The sequence below is a fragment of the Corapipo altera genome, unplaced genomic scaffold, assembly GCF_003945725.1.
Source record: "Corapipo altera isolate COAL_440 unplaced genomic scaffold, ASM394572v1 1, whole genome shotgun sequence".
In the NCBI taxonomy this organism is placed as follows: Eukaryota; Metazoa; Chordata; class Aves; order Passeriformes; family Pipridae; genus Corapipo; species Corapipo altera.
The window spans coordinates 7,093,533-7,107,187 of NW_020884873.1; the positions used below are offsets into that span (position 1 = coordinate 7,093,533).

The 13,655-nt window shown below is 43.1% G+C and overlaps 1 long non-coding RNA gene across 1 annotated transcript; it reads right to left on the reverse strand.

Moving 5' to 3' along the window:
* Positions 1–1,675: 1,675 nt before the first annotated feature.
* On the reverse strand, positions 1,676–8,840 carry LOC113957911. Its single transcript, XR_003531322.1, has 5 exons — positions 7,292–8,840; positions 6,997–7,147; positions 5,641–5,739; positions 4,347–4,534; positions 1,676–1,737 (listed from the first exon to the last, which is right to left on the reverse strand). It is a non-coding gene; the product is annotated as an uncharacterized LOC113957911 (long non-coding RNA).
* Positions 8,841–13,655: the final 4,815 nt, after the last annotated feature.

Sequence of the window (13,655 nt, forward strand, 5' to 3'; positions counted from 1 at the left end):
TTTTAAAAGGCATTTTGAATGGAAGCCAGTTCCTCCCAGCTCTGCTGAAGCCCCAGCTGACTTCTACCTTATATAACCACCTTTTTCAATAGACTGGGTAGAAGTTAGTATTTACTAAGCCAGAGACCACTTTTCTCTCTAAAATCGCACACTGAAACTATTTATGCTACCCTTGATATGCATGAATTTCAGGACCTGCTAGTCAGCAATAGATTTTTGCTGGGTTTTTTTTTTGCAGAAATATGGCATTTAATAGGTCCATTCAGGACTAGCAGCCAAGCAACTGTGAGTTCCTCTTGAGCAGGCAGGCCCAGCTAATTTCAAAATGAATTGCTCTGTGAAGGAAGCATAGTACTTCCCAGATCACAGAAATGTTTTACTGGCCCAAGTCTCATATAAAATAGTCTCTTGGTGAGAAGCTGCACAGTTTTTAAAAGTGTCAGAGAAACCATTAGGTGATAAAAATTCACAGAGCAATTTCGCCAAAGAAAAAGCATAAATAAAAAGTGCATCATTTCTCGCAAGTCAGCTGCATTCAAAGAGCTGTGCTGCAGCTACAGGCAAGCTAAAGGCAATTAAAAAGCTTTGGCTGCCTTGTGTCAAACCTTCAGCTTGTACTCATGCACTTTAATCAGAAAAGCAGCAATTACATAAACAGTGCCACTAAATTAGGGGAGAGCAGAGAGTACAGCAAGCATAGATCAAATCCTGTATGTGTCTTGAGAAGAAAATAGCAACTGATCCTTATTAGTATGTGAGTGCATTCATTCTGCATGCAAAGAAAATATACATACGAAGAACTGGCTCTTGCAATGAAATGTAGATGCTAAAACAACGCTTCCAGCCAGTTCAGGCTGTTTTGCTTCAAGGATATACAGATCTGCTTTTGAGTTTGTAAGGGTTTAGTTATGTCAAAAGTTACAGATTCTTCTTGGAGGCCTCTCAGTCCATGTACAAATGTGACAGGCTACTTAGAGCATGAAAAGGAGGGTATCTGAGCCCCAAAATTAAGCACAAGCTTTTCTGGGTGAAAAAAGTAATCAAAATTTCACGCCACTCATCTTAATCCAGCACTTGCTAAAATTTTAAAAATCTCTGCTTATAAAACCAGCAGCTTGTAGTTTCTTGTAAAGCTACTTTTAAGGAAAGACAAAAAAATCCACAAAGTGAGAGCAATGAATCAGGAGAACATCTTCATTGCAATTAAGTAGAACATCCCTCTTTGATAGGACAATCAACTTTGTGCAGCAACTGCAAAGAGAAGGACATTTATAGCAGCATCAGGATGTGCTGCATTCTCAGCTACTTGAGAAATTGTAATGAGAAATCTGTTTGGGATTTCATAGTCCCATTCCTTGTGCCATAAAAAGCTCACAGACACCATTCAAGCACATCCAGCTAATGCCAGGCAGAAGCCCTCCTTCTCTCTCCAGACTTTAATATACAACCCCCAGAACCCAAGGAACCAAAAACTAACCAAGTTAGTTTGAACTGCAGCTTGGGATGGTGGAGGAGTTAGTGGTCAGGAGAACCTTCTCCTGACTTTGAATTCCTGTCTTGACACTGTATCCAAATGGCATAGAAGAGTTAAAGCTGGTGCAGCAAATACTTAGTGTGCCCTCTTTAAGCATAAAAACATCACTGCTGTAGGATTTGTGCCTGGATATTTCTGAAAGGATGAATCAGGAATAGCATTTGGAGTGTGGTAAAGCTGCTGTCCTGCAGTGAAGAGCTATTCTGCAAAAAAAAAAAAAAAAAAATACAAAAATCACACCACAATGCTGTATAGATTAATTTATGATCTACCCTTGCTTCAAACAAGTCTAGAACTAGAGAAAAGAGCTCATTAGAGTCCACACTTATGGGAATTACTTGTTACGCTTTAATTATGCAACCCTTCCCCAACATCTATGCCTCCTTCTTCAATATTGCAGTGCCTCTTCCTTCAAAAGATGCAAATAATTCTTGGATCTGCTGTTCCCTTTCCCTCAGAGGTAAATCTATAATATAAGATCCAGACTTGCTTGTAAAAAGCTGGAAAGGGAAAGCTCCTCTGTACAAAGCGCTGCACCTCACCCTGGATTGTGTCTCTTCTCTTATCAAATGCCTCTGCATCAAACAGGTGGTCCAAAAAGAGACCATGCAGCAGATCTTGAGGGAAAACATAAAGAGCAGATATCCTACATATTCATTTCAATTTTAGCTCTGCACTGGAAGTCCAAATTATTTTACATGGTGACACTTTCCTTAGCAGGTTAGCAGTTACACCCCTCAGCACCTGGCTGCCCCTTTCTATGTCATAAAAAAAAATGTTCAGAGAAGTATTAATTTCTCTCCTTCAGGTTTGCCAGAAGTTTTCCTAACACTCTTCTCCCCATGAAATTTAAGGCATAAAGTCTGTGTGGCAGGCCAGGGGGTTCTGCTGCCACCACAAACATGTCCCAGATCCTGGTTTCACCCTGCAGCTCTGTCAATCTCCCAGGGCACGGACAGGACCATTCCTAGGACAAGGCTGTCACTTCACTGGGAAGCACATCCTCTTTCCAGATATAAGAAGTAGTGACTGGCACATCAGGAACCCTGGGGACAGGTTTCCTTCTGCCTACCTCCCTGCCACCAGGAGCAGGTATGGTGACCCATCCTGCCTCCACATGTTTGAAGGTTTCAGTCAGTATGTTATTCCCCTAAGGCCACACTTATTTTCACAATAGGAAGCCTCCCTGGTATATGATGCAGCACTAAATTACAAACCCTAAGTTGCTCTATTTGCACAGCTGAAGACACATTGTGGAAATCACATCTTTAAGCCAAAACCACAACATATTTGCTGTCACGATGGCAGAGCAGTTTTTTAAAGTTAGTTATAACACAACAAGTCAGTCATCAGCAACAGCAGCCTGACAAAATACTGCAATTTACAGCTCTGCTAGTTCAGGGGAACTATTATTTTTGTACAGATTGACTGATGTTTTCTGAATTGTGCTGGAATATGAGATTTTCTTTCCAAAAGTAGCATGGGATGTGGATAAGAGAAAGAAGGGTTTCATTTAAGCAACAGAGACACTGGTATTTGGTATGTCTACTAAATTAAAAGTTACACACATGATTTTTTAAGTATTGTATGTATGTATGTATGTATTAACTATTAACTATGTACCTGAATGACCTGGTGTAAGGGCAGGCTGCAGTTCTTCAGCCATTTAGCAGCAGATGGTTGCTGAGTTCACTTGTTTATGTGACATCATGTTGCTTCATCACATAAACTCCTCTGTTTATATTACCATATTTAAGTGGATTACAATATACAGCACAGAGATGGAAAAGAGCTTTCTATCTTCTGTTTAAAGAATGGATGTGTATGTAGTGCACAATAGTGCTGAAACCAGAGGAGATGGATGCAGGCGGAGGTTTCCTGGCTTGTAATTTATTCATACGTGTGATAGGGCTGAGCATTAAAATTCTTCTTCACAAGCACATTTCACTTCCAAGTCTAATTTTGAGCTACCAGCTCACAGGAAAATTTAGGTAAGTCAGACACTACCTTTTCGCCCCCAAGAAGGTATATTTAAAAGAAAAAACAACCTTCTAGCAAATGGAATCATGTCAGTATGGTCTTCCTAATAGGAGAGACAAGACTAAAAGCTTGGCATAGATAAATCTCTCTGAAACCTGAAGGCATATTTACAATGGATGAGCTATCACACCAAGTTTCAGATCACTTCCTTTCCAGCAAAGCAACACTGCAGCCAAAGCAGTCCATCTTCTCTACCCATCCTGCTGCAGCAGCTACTTCCCTCTGGTAAATCAGATTATCCAAGAGGAACAGGGATACCAATTCTGACAGATGAATACCGGCTGTGTAAAGGACTTGACACTGGCCATGCACCCAGACTCTGAAGGATAATATTTCCTAGGCACCTTTCAGGAACTGAATTGATATCAGTGCCACAGCACCACAAGGTTTACTGCAGTAGAAAAGAGGATTTCTGAAACAAAGCACTCAAGTCTGAACTTCCAAAGAGGAAGGGTTTGGAGGGACGTGATCCAAGTTACAAACCCAGTATACATGACAACCTCTTTACTGAGCAAAAAATGCACGAAAGCCTGAAAAGCTTCTGTTCTAGTTAATCAAATATTTTGTTTTGTGACTGGTGAAATCCAGTGTCTGAAAGCAGAAACCCTGGTACAAACTGTCAGGGACCCTGGATGGCACTTGTCACTGCCTCAGATTTCAATACTGACCAGCTTGTTGTGTCTGTCAAACAAACAGATCTGTGGCCACGCAGAATCTCCCCAAAAGAAGGAAAAGGGGAAGAAGAGAGAAGGAGAAAGCAAGGGGTTATCACCTGTCAGCAGTGTCAAAAGCATTCTTTTCCTCCAGGAAGCCAGGGAGGGACATGGCTTTGTGTCGTGGTTGTCTGCAGCGCATTCCACACTCTCAGTTACACACTGTGCAAAAAGTTGCCCCTGTAGCTCTCTCACACATGTTAATCTCTTCAATATTTTGTCCTCAGGAGTCTCCCATAGCACAGGCCTCATGGGAGAGGAGAGGAATCTCCACTTGTTAGAGCCTGGCAACCAGTTCTTTCCCTGGAAAACCCAACATCATCAGGGAGTTTACAGGAGTAGGAGTCACAGCCCTTTAACTGCTCCTGGGAGGCAATCAACACACTTTCGGGGACAGACCCCAGCCTAGGGTCTACATCCCTTTGCATGCGTGTTATTCATGTATTGTATTTCAAGTATTTCATGTGCTTCAGGAGGAGTCACTCTCCAGACAGTTGTATGGAGCCACCTTGGCTTTTGCTGTTGTGTTGCTTGGATCAAGGGGAGCCAAGCCCATCAGCCAGGAGCAGTAATAGGGTGTCAGTCAACAGTGGAAAGTGTGCATGATATGTTAAGGCCTATAGTCCGCATAACTCATCCTTGCCTCTTGCATGGGTCACCAAAATACCAGAAATGTTGGGCCAAGCCCCTAAGAGAAAGCAAAGGTAGCACACCACCAGGGATGGATGCCTCTTTGCAGGGCACAGATGAGCACGCACAAACCTTCTGACAGCATCCTCAAGTCTGTCATGAACTCACCAGCTGTCTCAGGTTACCTCCAGCCAGGTAAGTAGGGTGATTCCTTGCCACTATCTGTGCTAGACTTTGGCACAGGGGCCGGTCAGACAGGACACAGACCAGCTCTGTGCCAGCTGCACCCAGGCACGTGTATCCCACATCTCCTGGAAGAGGGTCAGTGGCTGTTTGGAATGAGGGGGTGGTACAGCTGTCTTCAGTTTGCAAATGGGGGAGCAGTTTCTCCTCCCCAGACACTGAGATGTCCCAAGGAGACACAAGGTATTATGACCATGCTGCCAAGCAGCAGTGGTGACATGGGCCAGAGATCCTGGACACTCACCATGAGAGTGATTTCATCTCCCTTGAGTTCATTCCCCTTTGCTTAGCTTCCATCTTGGCTTTGCCTTTCCCAAAGCTTCCCGGCTTTCCAACAGAAGAGACAGCCTGGCTTCTAGGTGGAAAATGTTTCATACACTGCAGGCAACACTTAGGGAGGAGGAGAAATCTCTCTTGGCACTGATCCCAGTCTGAGCTGGCACCCTGATGCCCTTTCATGTCAGAGTAACCTGTACTCACTGTCAGCTCCTGTCTCTCCCCATCCTGTTGTTAAGATCTTGCAGCAGTGTTTGTTCCTCTCCACAGTGTGCCAGCAGCTGATTGTTCCTGTTGAACTGTCTGTGTTGGAAAGCAAATTCTCATCAACACCAGGTACATTTTTCCTGCTCTTACTTCGGTCAGCTCTCTGCTTTTCTTGCTTTTTAACTCGTTGCTTCATCTCCCCCCTCCTCCCAAATATCCCACAACAAGACTGCAGAACAGATGAGACAGAGCTTTAATAATGTATATGTTCCATTGCTGTACTCTCTGGATGCCCAAGAGCACTGTTTTAATGAGTCAGATCAGGCTTTCTCCTGATACCACTGTTTGAGGCCACAGCACAGTCAAACTGAACATATTTTGAAGGTTGTTTCTAAGAAGATGAGAGAGGAGGCCCTTCAATGTGACATGGATCCAGGGCCTTGAAGGAAGACACTTTCCTCAAGCCAGTTTGACCCAGGACTTCACTCCTTCAGTGCAGAAGTCTCCCATCATCAGTGCACATAGTCAGACAGTTCTTTGAAGAACTGTGGTATTTTCTTTGTGGATACTATTAAGAGGACATGGCAAGATCCATGTGCTAAAAAGCCTCCTTATTCACATGCTCTGTGCTTGTACACTGGCTCTATTTACATCTCATTTCCCTAACGCTTAACATTTGTCTTCCATTTTTATCCTTTCCCTCCCCCAGGTCCCGCCCCAAGCTGTACACAGCAAACTGGAAGGAGTAACTACTCTCAGTTCTGTCCAAGCTTGGCACTTTTTTTGTATAAAAATCTAAATTATATACTGCAGCAAAATATTCCCCTAACAAGAATATTCAGGGGTTTAGACAAAGGGTATAGGCAACTTAACATCTTTCTTTTAAATTTCAGTTCCTGCTATCTCAAACATTACTTTGCTACCAGCACAGAGGTGCATATTATGTTAGTCCTGTGCATACCAGTCTTTATGAAGAAAAAAAAAATAAGAACAGCTCCCTTGGGACATGCCTGCTTATTTTTGGCTCATTAATGATGTCATAGTACAGCGGTAACAGGTTGGGAAGATAGGTAGAATAGGTGATCTTTTCTATTCTCTAGATCGTGTCTAGCCTGTACTTTTACCTTAAAGTCACATTCCTACCCCTCATTCTGTATTTTAGCCAGTAAGAGGAATCAATCCTGCCTGAAGGCTTGCTATTCATTCCACCCTTACCATCCTTCACTGTGCAAGACACACAGATGTCTTCCCAACCCCCTTCCCACACACATACTAAACACTGTGCCCCATGTGTGAAACCTATTATAATCATTAACCCTGGCACGCTGAATGTGGTAGGACTACAAATGGTACCTGGATCGATGTGTTTCTGCAGCTCCAGGAGTGCCAGGTCACTTCTGAGAGGAAACCCACCAAGACCACAGCCACACGTGGCTTTCGCAAGCAGAGGACTGACATCATTCACATCTGGCAACAAGTATTTGCTTCCCCACAACTGTTCTGTCTGAGCATCGGGCAAGGAAAAAGGAAAGCAGATACATTATTTCAGTCTAAAAAACCCTACAGTTCAGGCAACAGGAAGAGTTCACAGTTCACTTGCAGCATCTACTGCCGAACAACACTCACACTTCAAAACTTATAACCTTACCTCACAGAGACACCTTTGGGAATCCAAGTGGAGGTCTCAGTGCTTTGGGTGCTGTGCTGACAGAGAACCTTGACTTGTACCTCTAAAGTTTTGCTGCTGTTACAATTAACACTGGGAGTCCAGAGGCATGTGAGTCACTCACCTTCTCAGGCACCAGACCCCAGATGGAGCTTACTTTGAAGCTACGGATCTTGATGAAACATCTGAGACCTATGCCACCATCATAGGAATCCACATAAAACAGAGATGAAGGTTCAACAGAAGGATATGGTACCTCTGCCTAACTGAGGCCGGGAAGTACCTAATACAGGCATCAGCATGTTTGGGGGGGCAGAGGACAAGCTCTCCCAGGACTGCATGCATACATTAATTACCAGGTACACATCAAAGTCCATACTCCATCTCTACTGCCACCACTGGTAGCAGCACAGGATACTACACAGGAAGGTTTAAGCTGCTGGAGGGCAGCTCTGCATGTACATCGACACGTGGGAGACAGCAAGCCCATCTCTCTTTTCCAGGATTGACAGGATGGCAATAGTAATGGCCCTGCCTGGAGGTTAGCAAGATGTGTACAGGCTGGCAACGTGTCCTGGGTGAGCAGCTCTCCACACATTTTTCAGGAAAACATATTCCGCATATGAGAATAATTTCCTGACCTTTTTAGCAGAAACAGTATTTATGAAGTGTTTCCACTACAGTAAGTCTTCATTTTCCAAAATCAGCTTGCTACGGTGTTCCCAACCATCTGCAGTAACAGCAAATTAAAGAGCACATAAACAACCTGTATCACACCACCACCAGCTTCCACTGATCACAAGAGATGTCACACAAAAAAGGAAAGGAATGAAATTGGAAGTGAAGAATATTTACTTTCCTCAGAAACTAGTAAAACAGAAGATGAATCTAGGGGGGGAAAAAAAGGTTTAACAGAAAATAAATCCATTAAAATCTTGTCAGTGGTAGAATTGGTATAGAGAAACCTCCTGAGAATTTTGAGGGCTGAGATACAACACATCCCCCTATTTCCCCTCTTTTGGTGGATCACACTGTGGGAACTAACCTTTTTATAATGGACTCCCCCTCTCCCTTCTGTGTGGCGCAGGAAAAGGCACAACACTCTAATAAGAGCAGCCAAGCTCTCAAGCAAAAGTTAGCACAGATGGCTTAAACTGTTTGTTTTCTGCTTCCCGTTTATAGTGTCGGGTTCCAGACAGTGGTTATTAATTAATCTGAGGTCAGTTACACGCTGAGACCAATCATTTCTCCCAATAAGCATCTGCTTTAAACAAAAGCAAGCCAATCCAAAAACTAGTTTAAATAATCAGTCATTCCTCAGGGATGTTTCTGTACTTGGTTCAGTGGCAGTGTGAACTGCAGAGATACAGGGACTACCACCCAGTGTCGGGTGCCTGGGGTGAGCACTGAATTAACTCACTGCAGTTTTGAATTCATCAGAGCATGGAAGAGTATCTTCCATGTATCTGAGTATCTGAAATGATCTCAGACAGCAGCTTAAGGGAAAGCACATTCAGCAAATAAACAGTGTGATAACAACAGCACTGCTTTGTGGCTGGCACGGTTTAACCCCAGCTGGCAACTAAGCCCCACGGAGCCACTCGCTCACTTCCCCACCAGCAGGATCAGGGAGAGAATTGGAAGAGTAAAAATGAGAAAACTTGTGGGTTGAGATAAAGACAGTTTAATAGGTGAAGCAAATACCATGTATACAAGCAAAGCAAAACAAGGAATTCATTCACCGCTTCCCACTGGCAGGTAGGTGTTCTGCCATCCCCAGGAAAGCAGGGCTCCATTATGGGTAACAGTTACTTGGGAAGACAAACACCACCACTCCAAATGTTCCCCCCCACTTCCTCCTTCTTCCACCAGCTTTATATGCTGAGCATGATGCCATATGGTATGGGATATTCCTTTGGTCAGCTGTCCTGGCTGTGTCCCCTCATAACTCCTTGTGCACCCCCAGCTTCCTCACTGATGGGGCAATATGAGAAGCAGAAAATGCCTTGACTGTATAAGCACTCCTTAGCAGTAATAAAAACATCTCTATTACCCAACACCCTTTTCAGCACAAATCTAGAACACAGCCCCACACCAGCTACTTTCAAGAAAATTACCCCAGCCCAAACAAGCACAGTGGTATATGCAGGGAAAGACCCAGAGTCTCACTTAACACTGGCTGCTGCCTTTCAGTTCACTTTGTGTTGGCTGCTCATACAACTCTACAAGAAGGATTTTGAGGCCTCTGTATCCTACAGTTTCATCAGTTTTGAAATGCAGGGTCAGGAAGCTGCTTTAACACAGAGAACATGCTAAAAGATTTTTCTGACAAAATAAATTGGCTGCGTTCAAGGCCAGGTTGGACGGGGCTTTGAGCAACTTTGTCTAGGGGAAGGTGTTCCTGCCCATGGCAGGGTGTTTGGAACTGTATCATCTTTAAGGTCCTTCCAACCCAAACTGTTCTATGATTCTATGATGCTTTTGCCTTGCATTTATAGTTGCCACAAAGCTGATTAAAATGCAGAATGCAATGTTCTAGAGATGTGAACATTTTATTACATGGTTTGGTGGAATAGTCTACATTGTTTTCAGGAATTCAAAAAAAAATAAAATTGTCTACCATCACACCCTGGTTTACTGGGGTGAAAGGAGAGTGGGTCTGACAGTATACTTTTTAGGGTGATGAGGAAAAGGAAACGGATCTTGCTGGAAACATGAAAGTTGTAGAAGCTTGATGAGGATTTTAAACTTTCACCTTGAGGGTCCCTCTGGCTGACAGCTGGGAACATGCTTCAGGCAGATGGGTCAACCTGGCTAAAGTTCAAGCCTTCATACAAAGTGCAGAGTTCTTAGATTCAACATATTTAAGATTTTTTGATTTAGCTAAGGTTTGGGGCTTTTCTGGTGAGGTTTTGTTTTGTTGTTTGGGGTTGTTTTTTCTTTCAAGTATCCATGCATTTCTTCAAACATACATAGCAGCCCTGGTAGCAAGAATTGAAAGTGAATACAGTAAAATAGGGATGTGAAGAATTAAGAAAGTACATTTAGTACTGACATGGCTAATGTTGCTAGTGACCATTTTATACCCAAATGTTGACACTTACCCATGACAGAGATTAACTTCCAAGCCACAAATATAGAAGGTGCATAAAAAGAAGAGAAGGATTTTTTTTTTTAATAGGCTTTCTATTACTTCCCTCTCATCAGGTTTATGGAAAGTTAAAACCAGTTTTACCAGTTAAAACCAACCTCCATGTTTCCAGGTTCCTGACCTGAAAGGAGAGTGCTATCTTACCTGAGGTACACAAATACAGAGAGATTACAGACTATTCTGGGGAGGGAAGTCTGAGCCAAGAGGAGTTTTTAGCCAGGCTGCAGGTGAATGGAAAAGGCACCTTCTCATTTTCAGAGCTAGGATTTGAAGTTCATCTTGGAAAAGTGCATGTTTGCATGAAAAAGCCAATAGATCTCTGGTGACACTGCTGTAAGGCTGATGCATTTTAATAAGAGAAATTTAATTGCTGTGATTTACTTCTGAAGCCCAACACATTCGCCCAAGCAGGTGTGCTCATTCACACAGCAGTGAGGAGCACAGGTAGGACAGAAGAAAGGGGCATGGGAGAGGATTAAATGTGGCTCAAGTTGCTAGAAAGGCAAAACACTTTCCTTCCACAAAACAGAAGAGTCAGAATGGACATATCTTTCCAGCTCCAAGTTTCTCTGCTCTGAGGGATCGAAGAACTGATTTGCTTAATGGTGCCAGGGCAGTGCTGTTCACAGAGAAAACTGTCCACCCATGTCACCAGCTCTGTCCCTGCCTGGGAAATAAGAATGTGAGGGAGGTTTCCTTTGGCCTTTAAGCTTAGAGCCAAATTAACTGTGTAGCTCCCTGGGCGTGGGGCAGAGGTGAAGTCTGAGGAGGTAAGCAGTGGTAACAGCAGCACCTGGCAGCATTATTGCCTGCTAGGTGGAGAAGCAGAAGAGAGATTGTAGAAGGAATAACAGACAGACCACAGGGAGAGGGGATTCTGATTTTGTAGAGCAGAATGGAAAGGGGCAGATAGAGAGCAACAGATAAGACAGGATCTCTTTTTTACAGGTTTATAGCTGGAAATGAGCACAGTAATTAGACCACTACTTGTGCATTCAATCAACACTCAAGGTCTCTAATAGATTTGTTATTACTAACCAGATTTTTTTTTTAAATATATATAACTGCCATACTTCAGGCTCTACTTCTCCACCCTCCCTACAAAATCATGATAGACTTATCCGATGATGTTTCCTGAGTAGAGGAAGTTGAGAGAAAGCCTTTCATGGCTGCTGAAGTCCTGGAAGGGAAGGTCGCTGTCACTACTGAACCTCAAGATTTTATGGGGTAGATGGAAGTGTCACCACTGAAGTTGCCTGCAAAATAGACCAGAATGGGTTGTGAGCCTTTTTCTCCTGAGAGCTGCAAGTCACAGTCTTTCAAAATGCAGTGTCAGAGAAGATTTCACTTTCTCAAAGCTTCTTAATGCAAAATCCTGATGTCATTCAGCTTTGAACTCATGCATTAGTCTACAAACATGGCCAGAAGAAAACTTGCTATACTTGTAACCAGAATGGTGACCTCCTTCAAACAGACAAAAAGTTAAAGACACTCACTGTAGCCACCCCAAATCACTAGTGGCAAATGCCCACTGCCTGGACTACTCTGGTCAGAAGAAATCCCTACCCTGACAGGCAACACCTCCCTCATCCTCTTTTGTGCAAGACACCGTGCAATGCTCACAAGGCTGCAGGACATCCATATCCTCTGGGGAATAAGCTGCTTGGAGTGTCTCACAAAACTAAAATCTGGCATGAAGAACCTTGTATCAATAAGTGCTCTTAACAGTTCAAATTTCCAGTCTATGCTTTTTCTTCCATGTACAGAAGATAACTTACACAGCTTCACTTCCCTGAAAATGTCCTACATAATCAAGCTCATAATTCCTTAGTGAGGTAGGCACCTTCCGTCACTTAGCAGGGCTGTAGGAAAAGCTTCCCTCCCTTTGGTCCTATCACTTTGACCTGCTGCCTTGTCTTTGGCACACAGCTTCAGGCACACACAGCAACTTTCATGCTTCCAGTTAAAGTCTGGGAAAGATCATCCTACACAGACTAACATAGTTGCAAGGCACAGCCATGCCACTATTAGGACCTTATATCCAACAAGTTTGATTGCAAAAATACTTATAGGATGGGAAAGATACTAGGCTAGCTGAAGTAACTCCAAGTATCAGAAATCCTTCCTGGAGCATGGAAGTGTGCCATGTAAAAATCCCTTTTCTCTCAGCAAAAGAAACTTGGTTAAGCTCCTCCATTTCTCTCACCCCAGAATTAAGATGAGCTCTCTTTCACTGAGTAACTCTTTCATTAGTCCAAATCCTTCACACACCACCAGTTGGCCATGACAATTAGACAGATTTCTTTCAGTCCAGAAAGTCCAGAACTTCAAGGCGAATAATGGATTTTAATGGGTCTACAATTGTCCTGTGGCAGCTAGAGCACAAAGCAAAGAACAAAGTCACAATGCTGGCATATTTAACAATTGGCTCTGATCTCCTAGGGATAGCGATCAAAATGTGAGCAAAGGCAAAAGGGATTGTAATGCCCATTAAAAAAAGAAAAGAAATAAAAAAATCAAAGGCGGGATATTGGTCCAAATCTATTTCGGTCATATGATTTATTACTTCTGAAGTTAACCTTCCAAATGCTTTAGAAGTCTGTGGTATTGCCACCTGAATGGAAAGTTATCTCTTACCTTAACAAAGCACGATAAGGGAGGAAGAAAAGGAAATGGATGAAAGTGCCAAAAGATTTTTAGTGAAATAGTTTATTATCCCCTTTTTTAGCCCTTCAGTTATGCCACATTCAGGCCTCTGACATGGTCAGAGCTTTTCCCAGACGTGTCAGGTTTGTCTGCTCTTTGCTGCAAACAAAATACTGGCACCGACCAGCTTTCCCAACTATCTTTGAGAAACCTGCCCAGTCTTCTAACATGAACTGAAGCACCCCTGGATTCATTAAAAAACACATCACAGATGTTTGCAGACTTCATGGGAGTTACAGAAGCCAGAAGAACTTGGGTGCTCACCTGGTGGCATTTGTGTATCTCACGCGGTATCCCAGTGGCTGAATCATTCCTTCCCAATCTGTAAGAGTGACATCTATGCCTTGTGACAACTTTGAGCTCATCTGCTTGGGCATTTTTGGAGCATTGACAGTTTTTTGTCCTTGAAAGAATAAGAATATAGAGCATTAAATTCAGCTTTAACATTAAGTTTTAAAAGGACTTGCACCAGCAACTAGAAGAATTCCT